Genomic DNA, 22806 nt, shown 5'->3' with positions numbered 1-22806 from the left:
CTTTTATTTGACAGAAGAAGTCACTATTAAATAAAAAGATATTGTTTAGGAGAACTGTTTCTATGCATTCCACAATAAAAGTATTGTGTGCAGATAGATAACCCTCTGCATCACTCAAGATGTCCTTCATCATTGTAATGGTATCCTGCTGGGGTATGTTGGTGTACAAGGACTCAATGTCCAAGCACACCAACCACTGGGTTTCACTGTTAAAGCTAATTCCCTCTATCTTGGTGATCATATCCTTAGTATCCTTTATGTAGGATGATAATTCTTCAACTAAGGGGCGAATGAAACAATCAGCATATTTGCTGAGTGGTTCTGTTATTGACTCGATTCCTGAAACTATGGGACGCATGGGTGGGTCCCTGATGTCCTTATGGACTTTAGGGAGCCCATACAAAGCAGGTATTTTGGGGTGACTGTTCAGTAGGAATTTATACTCGTCATCACATATGATGCAATCTTCCTTAGCTAGAGTGACTATGTTTTGAACTTTATTTTTAAGTCTGTTCCATTCCCCAATATTGGACTTTTTATAATGGGCATTGTTGTTAAGCAGGGTGTACATTTTTTGATTGTAGTCCTTGGTATTGAGGACTACAATACTACCGCCCTTATCACCAGGCTTAATAGTGATATCATCATAACTTTGTAAGTTTTTAAGTGCCTCCCTTTCTGTTTTGGATAAATTGTTAGGTGTCCAAATCTTTCCTGCCAGTAATTTTTCGAGTCCTATTGAGATCACTTTTTCAAACGTGTCCACTTCCTGGCTAACCATGGAGATATCAGGGGTCCACGTTGAAGGGGGGTTTAAACCTGATCTATTATTATTGGGCCTCAAATCTTTGTTTTCAAAGAATCTCCTTATCCTAATTTTTCGGAAAAAGTCCCTGATGTCTTTCTCTATTGTGTATCTACAGATCCCTGTAGTAGGGGCAAATCCTAACCCTTTCTCAAGGATACTTATTTCTCCTGTATTTAGTTCCCTATCTGAAAGGTTAATTATTGGGGCTTTTAAGGTGTGATTCTCTATTCCCATTCCTTCTGGCTGCGGGTTCTCATATAGGGTCTTCTTGTCATTGTCTCCTTTTGGCGGAAGCCCTGACGGCCCCTCCCCCGGGTCCTGAAACCACGGGTCTGTCTCTTTTTCTCCTGGCCTAAAAAAACTTGATAGTTATGGAACTCGTCAGCACTATCATCTCTGGACTCATTCCGTTTGCTGTTCTCTTGGACTCTTTCGGCTTCTGAGTCACTGGTATTATAAGATGTGTCAGAAAAAGTTACATTCTTTTTGTAGAATTTATTTCTGTTGTATTTAAAGGGACGGTTATTGTATTCATTTGGGATTGGTTGGTCAAAATAATCCTTTTGAAGGTACGGGTACACCAGTTCCAATTTAAAGTTAGCTATGTCTTTCCTTAATTTATTTGTTTTTTTATTTATCATATATTCTTGGTATCCCGTAATGTCTTCTTTTATTTCTGCTAGTTTTTTTGTGGGCTCATCAAGTGCAGTGGACTCATTAAGTTCTTTTTCTAATTTATCTATCTCTTCTTTTTCTATAATTAAGAGTCCCTGTGCTGTGTCTATAATTAGCAACATCCAGTTGCGACTGCACCGGTTCGCGATCAGAGTCCAACTATCTTCAAATTTTTCATCGGTTACAAATAGCCCAGGTTCATTTGCAATTTGTAGACCCTTGGGGATGACACCTTTCTTACAGTATTGGATTATAAATTCTGCGTGGAGTTCAGTGCGTATTATTTTTTTCTTAAGGTTCCACAATTTATTCCACTTATCTTCGTCACTTTTTGATAAAGTGACGGTATTGATACTTTTAGAGGACCCGCCCAGTAGTTTTTTGCATTGGTCCTCTGAGAACCCAAAGGTTCGAAGTGTGTCCATTACTTCTTTGTAAGCTCTCTGGCTGCAGGAGCCGAGGTAAGTTCAAAAAAAGAGAGAGTTTTCCCTGACAAACCCAGAAAGGACTGGGAAATATAGCTACACAAAGGGTAATTAGTTCCTTTCTGTGGTTCCTAAATTAAAGCGCTAAAACGCTTTTAGGAATAAGACACCAAAAACACTTCTGATCTCAATGATATGTATCCTGACATGTTCCACAATTATCTCAAAAAAACATAATTTTCATTAAAATCAAATTTATTAAAAACTTAGTCAGAAACCAGCATGGTATATAATCAACAATTTTGCATTTAAAAACAATTACAATACATTGACATTAAGCACATATACACATTCACAGAAGTTAAAAGTAACTGAGTTGTCGACGCGTTTCGGTGTTTAAGATTGATGGTACACCTTCCTCAGGACTACAATCAAACTTCTTCAATCTAAAAATATACGGAACAGTCAATTAGTGTACATTCATTGAAGGATCTCATTTACAGAAGGTTTTTTACAATTCTATCGGTGTCTAGAGTATACACAAGAAGATTTCTTACTTAATTCGCAGTATTCAATTTGCGGTGTCAGTCTAAATCCTGGGGATAGATAAATCTTATCCACTCTTATGGTTCTGATTTGTTCCTTTAAAAAGACCTGTGTACACACAATATTATTTTGTGTACAATTAGTATGTTTGATTTAATTCACAAAACTACATCTTTATCACCACTCAAATTTAGGTAATCCAATGCTTACTTTGTATTTTAAGGTAGGTGCTTTAAGGATTTGTTTCCAACCCTATGGATATTTTTCATGTCCACTGTTAACAATCAGGATGGTTCCTTAAAATAACCTGTGTATACATAATATCAGGTATACAGTAAGTGTATTACATTTAAGACACTGCATTAGAAGTATTTTATAGAGCTGGTTAAAAGTATGCTTACTATGTAGCTGGTAATAGGAGCGTTAAATTTCCTTCGTTATGTGGAAAACTCAGGGTGAACCTCCGGTGAGCGTCTTTTCCACTTTAAGGTCTTCCTTAAGTGTAAAGGAGATGGAGTGCTTCTTTTTAAAATTGAAGACGATTCCTTTTATCTAGGTAGAGAAATGGATTGCACATTTTATACTTTACCATATTCCATTCCTTAGAGGTGATTCAATTCAATTTGAGTTATGCTCTATTCATTTATTTGTGGACATAGATCGTATATGATTTCAAAAGCGCAAATTAAAGGGCTGTTGCAGGGCATAGAGATTTAAGGGCTGAAGTCATGTTGATATATAGACAAGGTTGTAAAGCCCTCTTCAGGTAAATCTCATTTTTAAGGGTATAAAGTCCATGTAGACATTGTCAGTTTTGTCTGATTATAAGGATGTCCACTCATGCTCTGGGGTAGAATGCGCCCTCTTAATGTTAATCTCATTTTTAAGGGTAGAGAGCCCATGCAGACAATGTCCGTTTCGTCTAAATATCCCAATGTTAGTTCATGCTCAGGGGTAGAATGCGCCCGGATTCCCCGTTCTCTTACCTCCGTAGTTTGAGCTCCTCACCGCCTGCCTGGTAACCCGGTCTCCAGCGTCAGTTAATGCGCTTGGAAAAACGGTTCCTTTTGTACTCCGCGGCGGTCTGTTTCTATTAAAAAACTGCTTGCACCTGTGTCAATTGTCGGTCGGCGCTATGTAGTTGCCATTTTGGTAGTTTATTATCTCTACTCCTTGCCTGGTAGTGCCTATAAGCAAGGAGGGACTAATCTAAAAAGATCGAGTGATTCAAAAAAGCAGGGTTCCAATTTCTTTTTATACGACGCTTGCTATCGAAGAGTTGGTGTTGTATTTATCTTTTACACGGAAGCCCTGATGGTAAAGCAGTGAATTATAGGCTCCTATGGGTATTTACTAGGACTTGCTTCTAGTTTCGGGTCACGGGACCGTGTCGCCATTTTAGTAGTTTTTAGTGTTACTCTAAGGGTGGATATTGTTTATTCCTGCCTACAATTGACAAGGGACTAATAGTAGTATAATGCATTTATGCACAAATTTCCATTCCAATTGGTTAATCTATTTTGTGATTTTACGAAGGCTCTCCAGCAAGAGCTTCTACTATAAAAAAATTTTTTTAGAGCTTACTAGCCCACGGACATATACATCTACAGCGGGGCGTGTTACCGCTATGTAGCCGTCGAGTTGACACGCCATTTTGGTAGTTTAGTAGAAGTCTCCGCGAGGATGTATATTTTTAAGGCTTATGACATCTATACTATGGTACCTAACTTGTTTATTAATTGTTGTGCATCTTAATCTATACACCAATGAACCATGTTTTTATTATATCTAGCTCCTTTCTCTATTCACGATGGTACATGTTAGTCTAGTCACAAATTAACCTCTTTTTTTCAATTCCTTTATAATACCCAGAATATAGTTCACATTAGATACACATATTCGTACCTGAGGCTTACGTATGCATGAAGATCGGAGCATATGGAGTGGATATTTAGTTCAGGGATTTAATAATAATATTACTCAATTAGATATATATAGAAATGGTGGCTCCTCAATGCGACCGAGCTCCCGATCGTCATCATATGGTCACCCCTTACATTCTTATATGGCTACACAGATACAATCAAGTACATTGTGTGGATCGTTGTTGTAGTATTACTTAAAACCAATGTGAGACTTGATATCACAATCTAAGTAGTGAAATCACATAATATTATCAAACACCACATCGTTTCCAGGCAAATCATAGACTTGAAATCCATGTCCCATTCTGATAGAGAGTTAACATTTTTTCATATGGACTGATCCACATTCATCGTTCTATCGACATTTGTGTTTACTAACATAAATCTATTTTTATTGCATTTAGTTATTTAGATGAATGTTGTGATATTTATCATACATCTTAACAATGAACTTATTGCATCTAAGGCGGTTTAAAAAGACACTGGGCTAATTACCGCACCAATCTTTCCCATTCTTCCCTACTATTCAGACCCTGAGTGTAGGTTCGAAACTTGGACATAAAAAATTGTTCTCTTTGTTTACGTTTAACGTCCAAATTCCCTCCTCTCATGGTAGTTTTTATTTTTTCAACTATGCACCATTTTATTTCATCTTCTTTGTGTTGTTCAGTGATCCAGTGATCTACCAATGGGGCATTTTTCTTATGATTTTTTAGGGCAGATCGATGTTCAGATAGACGTGATCTAATTTCACGCCCAGTTTCGCCAATATATCCCTTTTGACAAGGACAGATTATTAGGTAGATCACATTCTGGGTTCTACAGTTGACGTGTTCGTTTACCCAATGTGATGTACCCCTCAGTTCGATTTTGTCAGATTGGATGATGGACTTGCAATGAGTACATGATCCACACGGTTGGTTGCCTCTAATGGGTTTACCCTGATCAATGCTTAGTTGTTTAATCTTTTTGGGCTCTCTGTAGGTCTGAACTAAACAGTTTCAAATAGTTCTATTCCTCCTGTAGGAGAAAATAGGTTTGGGTAGAGGAATGTTGCCTTCTCTATTTAGAATTGACCAATTCTTGGTAATGAGGTTTTTTACCTTACTACTTAATCCATTAAAGTTCGAGACCATGACAAGATTATTTTCAGGTTCTTTCTTTTTGTTGCCAGTTTCAAATAGGGATTCTCTACTTTGGTATTTTGCTCTTTTGTAGCTCTCTCTGATTAATCTCTTGGGGTAGCCTTGTTGTAGTAATTTAATTTTCAAATTTTCAGCATGTTTCTCAAACGAGTTTTTGTCAGTACAGTTTCTTCTTATTCTGACAAACTGACTGTAGGGGATGCCATCCTTCTGGTTTTTAGGATGGTAGCTTTCATGGTGGAGCAGGGTATTGCGGTCTGATGGTTTGACATATAACTCCACACATAACTTGCCGTTGTCAGCCTTTATCTTGATATCTAAAAAGTCAACTGCCACCTGACTCTTGTTGGCTGTAAACTTGAGGTTCACATCCCCACAGTTAAGCCACTCCAGGAATTTAGCAAGATCTTCCTCAGTCCCTTCCCATATAAAAAAGACATTGTCTATGAATCTAGACCAATGTTTGATGTTCTCGTAGAAGGGAAATAGCTCGTTGTATATGTGGAGTTTCTCAAAATTGCCCACATATAGACAGGCCAGGCTTGGCGCACAGGTGGCCCCCATGCTCGTGCCTTTTATTTGACAGAAGAAGTCACTATTAAATAAAAAGATATTGTTTAGGAGAACTGTTTCTATGCATTCCACAATAAAAGTATTGTGTGCAGATAGATAACCCTCTGCATCACTCAAGATGTCCTTCATCATTGTAATGGTATCCTGCTGGGGTATGTTGGTGTACAAGGACTCAATGTCCAAGCACACCAACCACTGGGTTTCACTGTTAAAGCTAATTCCCTCTATCTTGGTGATCATATCCTTAGTATCCTTTATGTAGGATGGTAATTCTTCAACTAAGGGGCGAATGAAACAATCAGCATATTTGCTGAGTGGTTCTGTTATTGACTCGATTCCTGAAACTATGGGACACATGGGTGGGTCCCTGATGTCCTTATGGACTTTAGGGAGCCCATACAAAGCAGGTATTTTGGGGTGACTGTTCAGTAAGAATTTATACTCGTCATCACATATGATGCAATCTTCCTTAGCTAGAGTGACTATGTTTTGAACTTTATTTTTAAGTCTGTTCCATTCCCCAATATTGGACTTTTTATAATGGGCATTGTTGTTAAGCAGGGTGTACATTTTTTGATTGTAGTCTTTGGTATTGAGGACTACAATACTACCGCCCTTATCACCAGGCTTAATAGTGATATCATCATAACTTTGTAAGTTTTTAAGTGCCTCCCTTTCTGTTTTGGATAAATTGTTAGGTGTCCAAATCTTTCCTGCCAGTAATTTTTCGAGTCCTATTGAGATCACTTTTTCAAACGTGTCCACTTCCTGGCTAACCATGGAGATATCAGGGGTCCACGTTGAATGTCTAATGGACAATGTCTACATGGACTTTATACCCTTAAAAATGAGATTTACCTGAAGAGGGCTTTACAACCTTGTCTATATATCAACATGACTTCAGCCCTTAAATCTCTATGCCCTGCAACAGCCCTTTAATTTGCGCTTTTTAAATCATATACGATCTATGTCCACAAATAAATGAATAGAGCATAACTCAAATTGAATTGAATCACCTCTAAGGAATGGAATATGGTAAAGTATAAAATGTGCAATCCATTTCTCTACCTAGATAAAAGGAATCGTCTTCAATTTTAAAAAGAAGCACTCCATCTCCTTTACACTTAAGGAAGACCTTAAAGTGGAAAAGACGCTCACCGGAGGTTCACCCTGAGTTTTCCACATAACGAAGGAAATTTAACGCTCCTATTACCAGCTACATAGTAAGCATACTTTTAACCAGCTCTATAAAATACTTCTAATGCAGTGTCTTAAATGTAATACACTTACTGTATACCTGATATTATGTATACACAGGTTATTTTAAGGAACCATCCTGATTGTTAACAGTGGACATGAAAAATATCCATAGGGTTGGAAAAAAAATCCTTAAAGCACCTACCTTAAAATACAAAGTAAGCATTGGATTACCTAAATTTGAGTTGTGATAAAGATGTAGTTTTGTGAATTAAATCAAACATACTAATTGAACACAAAATAATATTGTGTGTACACAGGTCTTTTTAAAGGAACAAATCAGAACCATAAGAGTGGATAAGATTTATCTATCCCCAGGATTTAGACTGACACCGCAAATTGAATACTGCGAATTAAGTAAGAAATCTTCTTGTGTATACTCTAGACACCGATAGAATTGTAAAAAACCTTCTGTAAATGAGATCCTTCAATGAATGTACACTAATTGACTGTTCCGTATATTTTTAGATTGAAGAAGTTTGATTGTAGTCCTGAGGAAGGTGTACCATCAATCTTAAACACCGAAACGCGTCGACAACTTGGTTACTTTTAACTTCTGTGAATGTGTATATGTGCTTAATGTCAATGTATTGTAATTGTTTTTAAATGCAAAATTGTTGATTATATACCATGCTGGTTTCTGATAAAGTTTTTAATAAATTTGATTTTAATGAAAATTATGTTTTTTTGAGATAATTGTGGAACATGTCAGGATACATATCATTGAGATCAGAAGTGTTTTTGGTGTCTTATTCCTAAAAGCGTTTTAGCGCTTTAATTTAGGAACCACAGAAAGGAACTAATTACCCTTTGGGAGCGCTTGGCGCCTGGGGCAAAGGACTCTAGAAGGGCTATAGATGTAGGGAAGTTGGTAAAAATCTTGGACACATTGCCGCTCGTTTGTTTTTCATCATATGAGACCCAATTATTTAGGGTGGCCTATGTGTTAGCCTTTTGCGGAGCTCCACGAATCTCAGAATTACTCCCGGCATCAAAAACAGATAGTGAAGGTGGCCTAAGGTGTTCAGACATAATAGAGTCAGTAGATGTCCTGAGACTCAGGGTTCGAAGGTCGAAAACGGACCCTTTAGGTAAAGGGACCTGGGTACAATTGGGTAGAGTAGAAGGTGAGTCTTTCTGTCCAGTTAGCCTGATGAGAGAGTTCATGCAAGCCAGGCCCCAAGGAGCCGACGATAGAGTACTGGTTCACATGAATGGTCTGCCCCTCACCAGGTTCCAGTTTACAAGGGTGGTTAAGATGACTTTGGCGAAGATCGGGGTTGACCCGTCCGATTTTACATCCCATTCGTTTCGGATCGGTGCAGCAACAACAGCTGCTGGTCTGGGGCTGCCCGAGCAGGCGATTAAGAGGTTGGGTCGTTGGAAATCCGCTTGTTACGAACGTTATGTACGACCGCAATTAGTTTACCAGCTTTATCATTACTTTTCCGTCCCCTCTGCTTAAGACCGTTCTCATCGTGTCTCTTAATGTTTACTATAGGTACCTCCCCTAAGAGAATCCAAATATGTTTGTGCGGCCACTCCTTCATTCGCAGGGCGGGAGTGATCTTCAAGGAGACGCTCAAAAATGGGTGCAAATGGTGCAAGGATGTGATCATCATTGGGTGGGGATAGGCGGGCAGCTCCTAGCTGACGTCCCGAAGGATTTAAAGGTGGCTTTGGCCAGGGGCATGCCTTATCCAGATGTATTCGTGTTGCACTGTGGAGGCAACAATATGATTCCGGCAGGAAGGAGAGGAGTGAAGGAGTTCTTGTTTTCTACTCTAGCAGCGGTCAAAAATATTTTGCCCGAGGCTATACTAATATGGTCTGAAGTCATCCCGAGGCTGGTATGGTCGCGGGGCGCACCCATGAAAGCAGTGAATAAATCGATAAAGAGGTTAAATCAGTCGGTGGCAGAAATCCTACAGAAATCCAGCATTAGAACTATTCGTCACAAGTTGATACAAACGTCCAGGCCGGACTTATATGCGGAGAATGGAGTGCACCTTTCAGAGGCGGGCACTGAGATATTTATAGAAACAGTATTAGGAGCCATCTCCGAAGCTCTCGAGCGCGGGGGGGGAGGTCGAGTCCGCCAGTAAGCGCCTCGCCCTGTGGCGGGGTTCCGGACAAGAATAACATGGGAACTTCTTGTCCAGTGACAGTTTTTACCTCTGAACAGGTTTTCGAAATCATCATGGACTCCGGGCTGGCGGGAGAGTTGAGGCTGACCTGCTGGTGGCCTTGGCTTCTCCAGCCCTACCTCGGAAGCCGCTGGTTGCCCAAGTGGGGGCATATTATTCACCTGCGGCTCTGTTGACCGGAAGTTAAACCTGAAGTTAAACCAAAGGCCCATTGGAGAATGGGCGGTAAAAGAGTATATATGTATATAAGTGTGAGTTTTAATGCTGTGATGTGAAAAGTAACTTGGACTATAAATAAAGAAATGGGGTCAATGAAGTAATTGACCTGTGAAATTATTTAATAAACATACACACTGCAGAAAATCAAGCAAGACTCCCGAGTTTAATTGTTGGAAAGGGCCTCTTGTTGATGCATGCATTGGGGCGGGGGGAGAGTGCACTTTGTATGCCATCTATGCAAGGCGCCACCCCCCTTCGGGGAGTGGCATCGTTAGTGGCAGCCAAAGGGCCGACCCAGCAGAGTTTCACTTCCGGGTCAGCCGACCCGGAAGTGAAAATAGGTGAAGGCCAATAGAATCGGGGCTTATTGACGCCCCGGAAGTAATAATAGGGCGCGAGGCTTAAAAGCCAGCGTCCATCTTAGAGCTCCCTCTTTTGTCCGCTGGCCGCCCCAGGAGTCGGACGTCGCGTGAAGAAGACACCCACCCACCCATCCCTAAAATTAGGTATTTCTGGCAGGGCAGTGGCAGGGTTCCGGACAAGAATAACACTGGAACTTCTTGTCCAGTGACAGTTTTTACCTCTGAACAGGTTTTCGAAATCATCATGGACTCCGGGCTGGCGGGAGAGTTGAGGCTGACCTGCTGGTGGCCTTGGCTTCTCCAGCCCTACCCCGGAAGCCGCTGGTTGCCCAAGTGGGGGCATATTATTCACCTGCGGCTCTGTTGACCGGAAGGGGGTTAACGTAAAGAGAGCAGGCTATCTGGGTTGTGGCCTGCTGGCGCAGCCCTGAAGTTAAACCAAAAGGCCCATTGGAGAATGGGCGGTAAAAGAGTATATATGTATATAAGTGTGAGTTTTAATGCTGTGATGTGAAAAGTAACTTGGACTATAAATAAAGAAATGGGGTCAATGAAGTAATTGACCTGTGAAATTATTTAATAAACATACACACTGCAGAAAATCAAGCAAGACTCCCGAGTTTAATTGTTGGAAAGGGCCTCTTGTTGATGCATGCATTGGGGCGGGGGGAGAGTGCACTTTGTATGCCATCTATGTCCAACTAACAATAACATTCTAGAAACCTGTGTATTTTTTAGTGAATTTAGTGAATTTCAATGGTTTTTTAAAGACTAATTCCTAACTATAACATTTGTAAAACATATGTTTTTTTAGTGAATTTCACAGGTTTTTTTTCAATTTTTCAATGTTTATAAAACCTATATATATTTTTTTGTAATCTTTTGGAACTCTATTAATCTTCTTTTTTTTTAACTTTCAAAATGTTGTAATAGTTTAAATCTTCCCCCAAAATATGTATATCTTTTTTTTTAAACTGCACCACCACCATGCAATTCTATTCACCATATTGATAAACTCGTAAATGATGCGCATTTTGTATCCGACGGGTTCGTGGCACCGCGTCCCATGTAACATCATATATGTATGAGGTTGCGCCAGCTGCTACTTTGGTATCCAACGGGGACGCAGTATCAATCTGCGCGTTATATCATGTAGGTATGGGATCACGCCTGCTGAGCATTGCGTTTGCGACAAGTGCATGGTGCCAGGCCCTGTGTCATGTCTAGATGTATGGTGTCGCGTCGGGTATGCAATTACCTTTGTTTTTTTATGTCTCAAAACTAAATTTAAATAACTTTAAACTGTATATGAGAGCGAGCGATAATCTAAAATATTTTAAACATTTATATATTTCTAACTGTAATAAACTTATATTATGATAAATATATTTTCTCAAAATCGCTTCAGGTGTGGCCTCCTTGCGCCCTCGATACGTGATTGCCACGTGACCTTAAAAAAAGCATTTGATTAGTTCATAACATCTCCCATTGTAACAGTTGGCGGACCCCACCCATTTTAGTCATTCTCTCTACTGCGTTTGATGAGACACACCACTTCTGCTTAGAGAGCTTTTTTCTAACGTTTTTTTACTTTGTACACATATCTGATATAACACACAACATGGAACAATCATCTTGTTCAATATTCATGGTCTGTACATTAACCTTCCACGTGTGATGGCCATGAATATCAAACATTACATTAAAAAACAAATGTGTGCAACACAATGCACCTGGTGTGTGTGTGTGCACATTATTGTGCTGCCTTTCAGCCTGGCTATTATTGGCTCGAAGGGGTATTATCATCCACAGGCAGAGTGCACATCCTAGATCACATGTGGCAAACAGTAAACAGTAATGTCTAGATTAATATTGCTATATGCTCTGTTGTCAGGCTTTACCATTATAGTAGTGTGTCATATGTGAGACATTCAGATTCACGCTTGACATGCATTGCTTGACTCTAATGAACCTTTATCACTAAGTATAATGTAGCCTCACTGCTGAACCTCCCTCTATCCGAGCACATTCACATGTGTGAGCTTCGCGATAGCACCACTTGCAATAATTCCGCAAATAATTTAAATGCATGTCTACCCATATCAACAACCTTGACAACGACATGTGATGTTGGCCATTCAATGTTTTCGAACAGTATCTCATCAGCAATAGTTGCCGCCCTCCCGGTGCATGCTACATTAATGTAAACTCCTCATTCTGCGATGTCAAAACTGCAACAGAAACACACATAAGTACACTTCCTGGCCAGGCAGGAACTGAAAAACGCCCATGTCCCTGGAATAATTATTCACACGCCTATGGAGGCCAAGTGTACGCAAGCCCAGCCCACTTTGGGTATGTATAAATAGGAGAACGATGACACAACATGTCCCACTTCTTCCACACTGCCTAAGATGATATGGCCGCATCCACATCGCATATCACTATGCGCAATAAAAAAAGGGATTCCTAAGGCTTATGCCATCCTGGCAATCAACACTGAACATCAATTGTGAACCCGACCGGATGTCGTATTTCGAAAGGGATCCATGGGTGTACACCATCCTGCAATAAACACTGCATCTGAATTGTGAGCAATATTGCCCTCTGTAATGATGTGATCACTGACCTCATTCAGTCACAAGTCTGTCTCATTTTAAGGACCTGCTGCACGTGCTGTAAGCCTGAGCCAGCGGGCAGCACATCCCTATAGACACATGTTTAGGGCAGTGCTGCGGGACAGTTGGGGTGCATCAGCCTGGCTGCGCAGGTGCGAACAAGCGATGTTGCTGTGCGTAATGATGTGATCTCTGATCTCATTCAGTCACATATCTGTCTCATTTTAAGGACCTGCTGTACAGTACTGTTGGCCTGAGCCAGCGGGGGGCACTGCCCTACAGACATGTGGCGTTGCCTATTAGGGCACTGTAGTGAGCTGATTACTAAGTGCACACGCACACAGGCTTGCACCACTGCATTACATGCACACATGATGCTTCTAGCATGCACTCTATTCCTTTAATGTTAACGTTGGAATAACATATTATTATTTAACCTTGTGTATTCTTGTGCACTCCAACTCCTCTTTGAACCACGATTACCACTAATAGTTTGTTAATCGTACTTCCAGAAGGAGGGATGCACTCAACTGGTGTTCTCTATTAAGCTTCAAATAAACCTTAATTTAACTTCAGACTTTTCCACCATTATATTTTTTCTCCCTTTTTAGACACTGAATTTGTTGCGCCAAAATGGGCGGAGTGGGTGCTCACCCCGTGATGATGCCCTGGGCATTCTGACACCTTTGATCGTGGCATCAACACACCATCAACAACCAGAGACCTTCTGTGCCACCCTACAGAGGCACCCCAGAGTCGGAGCTTGCACCGGCACATCGTTGGACACACCGATGGTGGCAAGTGGGCAGTGAGACCTCGGTGCCCAGGAACTACAATTGAGCACGGTGCAGGGGAAGGGGCTGGGGTGCAGCAGCCTGGATGCACAGGTGTAGGCAAGCGATGTTCCAATAGCTAATAATGTAATTTCTGGCCTCATTCATACCTGTTTTATTTTAAGGACTTGCTAGACTGCACTCTTTATCGCAGATCCCAGCGTCCTAGACACACGGGTGATCGGAGGTAAACAGTGAGGGCTAGGAGTAGTAGACCGACGCTCTGTCTCCTTCTCTCTCTGTTCTTTTGACTCCCCCTTCCTAACTCCCTTTCACCCACTCCCTCTCTGTCCCATTCTCACTATCTTCCTTTAATTCTGATTACCTTTCTTTTTCTCTTGGACATGCTTATGTTTCATTTTTGTCTTGCAGGTTTTGTACGCTGCTTCCAGAGGAGTCCCAGCCACTTATTTCATGTCATACTGTTTTTTCTATGAATAAAGTTGTGTTTCCATTTATTTGTGTTGTTTTAATAAAGTTTATTTTTTTTACCAATAAATAAGTGAGTGTATACGTCTTCTTTTTCGGACAACACTTGTCTGTACCTTATTTTCTGTTTATAGGAGGTTAGAAGGGAAAACATTTGTAATTTTGTGGTGCACCTACCAAATATAAACCAACAGACTATTACTTAAATGAAGTCTTCAGAATTCTACAACTGCAATGGTTCTATGCGTGTATCACTTTATTACAACACCATGAGTACTGCCCGTGTGATTACAAACCTATAAGGCACTGCCTAGGACCACCGAGGCTTCAAGGACTGGTGAGGTCCATCCAGCAAATTGAAGTAAAGCCCCGGGGAGGTGGTGATTCCCTAGGTTGCGAGACGTCAACGTGCCCTCCCGCGCCTAATTTACATGTGAGATTAGGGTCCCCAGTCCTGCACAGACCCTGCAATATAATATTTGGATTGGCCCCGAAACATTACCCACCAGGGGGCTTATTTACCATCTGGATCCGCTTTCTTGAAGCAATACAAGGTTTTACTCCTCTCGCTTCAACGAGTCAAACAAGGATTTGCTATCACAGGGTGGAAGCCATGCTGCCGCCCTGTAATAGCAAACATAATTGTCCCAAGGATGTACACCCCGGAACTTTGTATGACATGGCATCCCCTAGGGCCATGATGCATTGCTTGCTGCATAACTACAGAATTACTATAAACGCACACTAACACAACTTGCACACATGTAGTACAGCAACCAGAGTGTACTGAAGATGCAGAGGAAACCCAAAATATAAAAATATAAATCCTACCAGAGGTCGGATGATATACTTCAATGAGCTGATGACCCTGGGATGAATAAAAACAACTTCATGAAAAAATGGGTATACAGCAACACAAGCAAGCTCAAAATATTGGTGAGTGCTGCCTTCTTTTTACATTCTCCCGCTCGTCACCAAATTTATGTACTGAAGAGGCAGACAGCAGTGGATCCGATAAGTAGATTTATTGCAGGAAAACAAGACAGCTTAAACAGCCACCAATAGGACCAGACAGCAAGGCAACCATCTTCTCCAGCACTGTGTGCAAACTCCCCAAGATTCCCCTCATAACAGCCCTACATTCTAACATTACACACTTACATTCTAGGAGCATTACATCTAACATTCTACTATGACTTACATTGCAATACTACACAGAGCACCTGACTTTACAGCAATGAGGTCATGGTTTCATCCACGAGTCATGAGTTCGGTAGTGGTGAGTAGTTCACTTTCCACTACCTGTATTGTATAAACACAAACTAACACTACTTCCACAGGTATGCTACACCGCCCAGAGCACATCACTTTACAGCAATGAACTCACGATTTAGGCTCACGGTTTAATCCCCAAGACTTCAGACCAGTAGGGGTGATTAGTTTGCTTCCCACTCCCTATATACTATTAACGCATACTAACACTACTTACACAATTATATTACAGCGGCCAGTATGCTACAGCGCCCCAAGCCCATCACTTTACAGCAATCAGCTGGGTTTGATCCCCGAGTTTTCACACTGGTCGGCGTGAGTACTTTACTTCCTGTATAGTATAAATGCACTGTAGAAGTCAGTAATTTGCTTCCCACTCCCTGTATGGTATAAACACCTACTAACACTTCTTCCTCACGTATGCTACATTGACCAGACCACATCACTTTACAGCAATGAGCTCACAGTTTAGGCTCTCGGTTTCATACCTGAGTGTAGCAGCTTGTCATCTCAGCACCATGTCACTCTGAGCATCACCACACTTTCAGACCTGTAGGAGTGACTCCTTCCCTTCACCTTCCCCCACAGAGGTTACAGTGCTCCTATCCTCCTCTTTCCTACTCTTTTTGCCCTTTTTTCCCCTTACTCGCTTCAACTGAATCACAAAATGGCAGCCAACACTTCTTGGTTGCAACCACTCGCAGCCAATAAGCACCAAGCTCGTGCTTGTCACGCCCCAGCAAATCAGATGGCAAAATTCCCAAATATCGATATCTGTAAATTTTGATATTTCACCAAAACTACTGAATGTATTTACACCAAATAAACAGAAGAGTGCTTTCTAGAGCAAGACCCCTCTCCATGCCAAATTAGGGCAATTCCGTCCGACCTGTTGCCTTGTCTAAATTAACATGGAAAATTTCATGAAGATTCATCAAACGACGCCAAAGTTATAAGCAAAACAAAAAATGTTCTTCCTATGGAAACTTGGTCCTAACAATAACTACCCACTGGTGAACGCCAGTAGGTATATATATATATATATATATATATATATATATATATATATATATATATATATATATATATATATATATATATATATATATATATATATATATATATTCACTGAAAAAACCATAGGTTTCACACCAGTTATAGTTAGGAATTAGCATTTAAAAAACCTATTAAATTCTCTGAAAAAACCATAGGTTTCACACCAGTTATAGTTAGCTGGAAATTTTACTGATATAAAACCATTGAAATTCCCACGTTATAGTTAGATGGACTCACTATAACTTGCGCGTGCAATGCACTGCTGATGATGTCTTATTAAGCCAGTTAACCAATCAATTTTTAAAAACCATCCATTTAGACACTTATTTAAACATTTATTCTTCCATCAACTTTTACATATACATATATAAAATATATTTATTTTTCAGAAAGACACACACTCACTGGATGGTGTCATCAGTGATGTCATGAGTGATGTCACTGACCATGTCATGAGTGATGTAATATGTGATGTCATCAGCAGTGCATTGCACGCGCAAGTTATAGTGAGTCCATCTAACTATAACGTGGGAATTTCAATGGTTTTATATCAGTAAAATTTCCAGCTAACTATAACTGGTGTGAAACCTATGGTTTTTTCAGTGAATTTAATAGGTTTTTTAAATGCTAATTCCTAACTATAACTGGTGTGAAACCTATGGTTTTTTCAGTGAATTTCATAGGTTTTTTAAATGCTAATTCCTTTGTATATCGAGTTTCTAACCTTTTTTTTTTTTTACAATTTGCTGTTTTTTTTAAAGTATTCATGTTTTTTTTTATATAATTTTTTTCTTTTGCGCTCTGGGTGCGCGCTCCGGGAAGCTTTCAGCTAAGCTCTCCGGTAAGCTTTTCCGTGAGCTCATCTGAAAGCGCACCCAGAGCGCAACTGTCGTTCGTGAAAAAAATATGAATGAAAAGTTAATAATAATGCAAAACATTTCGTACCATACAAATAAAATTAGTTTTTTTTAATAAGGAAAATGATTATGCATTTCTATAAAAGATTGATGACGTCACTTCGGCGCGCAACGTAAGTGCCCTCGGAAGCGCCTACGTTCGCGGCGCATAAACGCACGCAAAAGCGCCTACGATCGCGCCACGTTTGCGCCCCGGAAGCGCCTACGATCGCGCTGCGTAAACGCACCGGAAGTGCTCCGGAGCGCGCAGCGTAAACGCGTCGGGTCATGTGACCCTAAAATAACACTTTTCATTGGTTGCTAACAGTTTTTTTTACAATGAATGAAATCCCCACCCATTTCCTTCACTTCTTCTTTCACTTTTGTGACTGAAAGACCTGCCTTTTTTGCTGCTCCATATTCCTGGATTAATCATGGCTGCCAGACCATCCAGCAGTGAAGATGACTCCAATGATTTCATTGATGAAGAGCCTCCTCAGCCGAAGGTCAAAGAACATTTCATCTGGAAATTTTTTAAGTTTCCAGCAGACCAGAAGAAGGTGAATGCACCAAAAGTAGAGTGCAGGATCTGCAAACAGGTCCTGTCACGGGGTAACCCCCCAAAAAAATACTCTTTTGGCAACTTCACCATGATTCGCCATGTGGAGAGGAGGCACCCCCAGAATTTTGCCCGGGAAAGTGTCAGGGCTCTGGCACAAGAGGTTCCCAGAGATGGGGCCTCTACATCAACAGGAGGAGCAACTTCTTCTGGAAGAGAACAATCACAGGAGCAGGTAGCAAACATACAACCTGCATTTAACCATGGGGTCGTCAAATGCAGATACTGCAATCAACTCCTCACCTATGGGGAGCAAAGTGTCCTGCTCATGGTTCGGGCATTGGAGAACCATCGCTGCCCTTCCCACCCCTAATTTTTTTCTTTTCTTTTTGCTCCTGTTGAGCAGTTTCTATTCCCTGTTTTTGTTCCTGTTCAGTTAAAAGAAGAAAACCAAAAGTTCTTTTCAGAACTACCTCCAATTCTCATCAAAGAGCTATTTTCTTAAAAAAATGAAGAGTAAGTGAAATATAGTGCATTGATAATTGAAAGGAGAATGAGTAAGAAAGAACAGAAAGGTATGAGAGGTGAAAGGAAGTGAAGTAGGAGGAATGAAAGAAGGTGAGTGTTAGAAAAGAAAGTTATGACACAGTGAATAAACTGGAGGCCTCATTTCTGAAAAGTGACGCATCGCTACGTGAAAACAGCGATGCGTCACTTTTCTGGACGCACTCCTTATGACATTCCAGATATGTCATATTTAATATATGACTAATCAATTCGCAAGGAGTTACAGATATGTCAGTATTTCTGACATATCTGTAAACACAAAAGTAACGCATTGCAGGAGTGCGTCACAAAAGTGACGCAACTCCAGTAATGTGTCCTTTCACATGGAAAAAGCACCATGTGAAAGGTTTGCTGTGAAGCAGGCGCAAGATTTTGGCGCAACAGCATCCTAAAAGTGACGCACTGCGTCATTATTACCAAGCTTTTTGCAAGGAACACCCCCTCTGCATGCATTATACCTGACACTATTTTTTAAAAAGTGACGCTTCTAGGTACATGGGTCACTTTTTAAAACTCTGCGCCACATTGTATCTGCATCAGGTATAATGTATGCAGAGGGGGCAATCCCTCGCAAAAAGCTTGGTAATAACGACGTACTGAAATCTATGAGATTTCTCTGCGTCACTTTTAGGATGCTGTTGCGTCAAAATCTTGCGCCTGCCTCGCGTCACTTTCATGTTTACAGATATGTGAGAAATACTGACGTATCTGTAACTCCTTGCAACATGATTCGTCATACATTAAATATGACACATCTGGAATGTCATAAGGACTGTGGACAGAAAAGTGACGCATCACACCAGCAGTGTAATAAAATGTGCCTCGTTGCACTATATTTAAAGGATGCAACAGCATCCTAAAAGTGACGCAGTGAAATCTCAAACATTTCACTGCGTCGCTATTACAAAGCTTTTTGTGGGGGAACACCCCCTCTGCATGCATTATACCTCTCGCAGATATAATGTGGCGCTTGATTTTAAAAAGTGACCCATCTACCTAGATACGTCACTTTTTAAATATAACGCAACGAGGCACATTTTTTTACACCACTGGTGCGATGCGTCACTTTTCTGTGCGCACTCCTTATGACATTCCAAGTAACGCATTGCTGGAGTGCGTCACAAAAGTGACGCAACTCCAGTAATGTGTCCTTTCAAATGGGGAAAGCAGCATGTGAAAGGTCTTGCCTCAGTCTAACACCTGCTGTAAAGCAGGCACAAGATTTTGACGCAACAGCTTCCTAAAACTGACGCAGTGAAATCTCAAAGATTTCACTGCGTCGCTATTACAAAGCTTTTTGCGGGAGAACACCCCCTCTGCATGCATTATACCTGACGCTATTTTTAAAAAGTGACGCATCTAGGTACATGGGTCACTTTTTAAAACTCTGCGCCACATTATATCTGCGTCAGGTATAATGTATGCAAAGGGGGCATTCCCCCGCAAAAAGCTTGGTAATAACAACGTACTGAAATCTATAAGATTTCTCTGCGTCACTTTTAGGATGCTGTTGCGTCAAAATCTTGCGCCTGCCTCGCATCACTTTTATGTTTACAGATATGTCAGAAATACTGACGTATCTGTAACTCCTTGCAACATGATTCGTCATACATTAAATATGACACATCTGGAATGTCATAAGGAGTGCGCACAGAAAAGTGACGCATAACACCAGCAGTGTAATAAAATGTGCCTCGTTGCACTATATTTAAAAAGCGACGCATCTAGATAGATGCGTCACTTTTTAAATATTACATAACAATGCGCATTTTTTTACACCGCTGGTGCGTCACAAAAATTGACGCACAGGAGGCGCAAAACTAACAGCGCAAGGCCTTCATAAATATGGTCCTGGATTTTCCCCGTGCTTCACCGGTGCGCGTACCATGCGCTTCCCCCGCGCAAAACGAAAAATTTTTTTTAATGCCCTGCAGGACCCTATTTTAGTCCCTACATCAAACCTAGGGGGTCAGAGGGGGTCTACTCTTCCCCCTTATGGTCATTTGCCCCTTTTTTTTTTCAAACCCCTTGTGTCTCGATTTTACCGAGACACAAGATGGCGGCCGCTCCAGACTGTTTAGAATGTTTACAGACACCCAAGAGCCAATCAGCTTTCTGCGCGCAAGTCGCGTGTCGCGCCTGGAGCGCACTCCGGTGCGCGCACCGGAGAGCGCCTATAGATATATATATTTTTTGGCACCTAAATTACTCAAAATCCACTGGAGCACATATCTTGAGACATAGCAAAGGCACATCAGGCTACCAGTCCCTACAATTTTGCCAAGTTTGGTGTAAATCCATTCAGCCGTTCGGGCTAAAAGTGAAATTGACCGCCCTATGGAAATTAACATGGGGAAAATGCGTTTTGGGACCCCCCTTTTATCTCGGCCCCCGCTTGACGTATCCCCCCCAAACTTTCAGGGAAGGACCGGAGCTCGACGAGGCCATTTTCAGGAAATTTTCAGGCAGATTCGTCAACCGGTGCCAAAGTTATTCCAAATAGAATTTTGAGATTTAACATTGAAAAAAATCCTAACTATAACTACCTACTGGCGACCGCCAGTAGGTAATATATATATTCCAAAACAAAGCACAGGGTCCTGCTGGGATTCTTCTCCCGGGCCAGGTGGCGCATAGAGATCGGCGGACCACAGAAAGCCGATACCATATAATCCAAGAATCGCCTCACGGCAATAGACAAATGCGCACTCAGGAATCCATAATTAGCATGTAGAGTTTATTTTCAGGTTAACACGCTACGCGTTTCGACACACTTGTGCCTTGATCCTTTTTGTTTTTTTGTTTTTTTTTTTTAGCATGTAGAGTTTATTTTCAGGTTAACACGCTACGCGTTTCGACACACTTGTGCCTTGATCACACGTGAACCACCCTGCTCGGTGTGGCTGGTTATGCACAACAAAAACATAGAAGAGGTGACTAACATTGCTAACGTGCCAGGTCATTTTCACAACAAATGGTACCGCCATCTTGGAATGGGGAACCACGCGCTTTTGCTGAGTTATATCACAAGCCTTGCCTTCAAATGTTAAAGTACATTGCAAATTTATACGGCAATTTACGTTGATACCTACATTCATAACTCTCAACATGGTGCAGTGCCTAAGAGTTGGGTCGGGTTATGTTGCACTCTTATGTATATAAACCAGTCTTTCAAAAAAGATCTTATAAAGCAAGCAATCCATTCGGTCTAGTGCCCAAGGACTCTGTATTCACATCATACAGATTAACTAATTCACCCCTAACTAACTCATATCATGGTGCAAAAACGAGGCCATACCAGCAGGGACAGAGTACACTTCTAGGTGAAATAAAGTCCGACTTTCATACAAGTGAAGGTGTCTTTCATCCAATTAAAAGGAAAAAAGGTCAGGTGGACCGTGAGGTGACAGTGATGGAAGAGACTTCTCATTCTCATTTTCCTACAAAAAAACACATAAAAAACAGCTGTTAAAATCTCTAAATAAAATCAAGCTTATAAAGAGTTATAACATATTTGCAGTTTCATCACACATGAGTTTATCTAGACATTCTACTACGATTGACTGAACCTGTTACTTCAATACTGGCATATCCTGTATCTATAACTAGGGGAGGAATTTATTTATAGGGCAGGTGGAAATTTCATCCCTCATGGAGATGTGTGGCAAGCTCCTCATCGAGATTGTGCCCCCCGGGGAATTTCGTTTCGAGCTCCATAATCCATTTTGACTCTTTCTTCCTAAGAGCCAGTTCACGATTTCCACCCCTTCTACCTATATTGACCTGTTCAATGACAAAGTACCTAAGGAAGGAGTTGTTGGATTGATGGAACTCCTGGAAGTGGCGTGCAATTGGGTATCTGACATCAGCGTGTGTTATTGCTCTAAGATGTTCCTGTACCCGTTTTTTAGCCATGCACGTCGTACTTCCCACGTATCGGAGTTTGCAAGGGCATTCTAGGACATACACCACAAAATTGGTGTTACAAGTTAGGAACTGTTTAATAGGTCTGGGTTCCTTTTTACCTGGAATCTCAATATTTTTCACCATCACGCTTGATTTACAGGCTTTACAGTGGCCACAAGGGTAAAAACCCTTGAGGCCCTGAATGTGTTGTTTTTTAGCTGTGATGTCTCCTTTTACCAGAATATCACGAAGGTTTCTACCTCTTCTATAGGTGATAAGTGGTCTGTCATTCAGAAGGGGACCTACTGTGTTGTCTGATTTCAGGATATTCCAATTATCGGCCAGAATTTTCCTGACTTTATTGGATTTACAATTGAAGGTAGTTATAACCCTCGTTTCATTTGTGGAATCTTTGTCTATGTCTTTCGGATTCAGAGTGTCAGCCCTGTCTACCTGTTTGATTTTCAAGACAGCTTTGGATAGAACCCCCTCCGGGTAACCTCTCTCTCTGAATCTTTTCAATATTTCCTCTTGTTCCATTTCATATCCTTCATTAGTGCTACAATTTCTTCTCGCTCTCAGAAGCTC

This window comes from Lissotriton vulgaris, chromosome 4_1 (assembly GCF_964263255.1).
Source record: "Lissotriton vulgaris chromosome 4_1, aLisVul1.2, whole genome shotgun sequence".
In the NCBI taxonomy this organism is placed as follows: Eukaryota; Metazoa; Chordata; class Amphibia; order Caudata; family Salamandridae; genus Lissotriton; species Lissotriton vulgaris.
The sequence above is the reverse complement of the archived record's forward strand: the minus strand, read 5'-3'. Positions refer to the sequence as shown.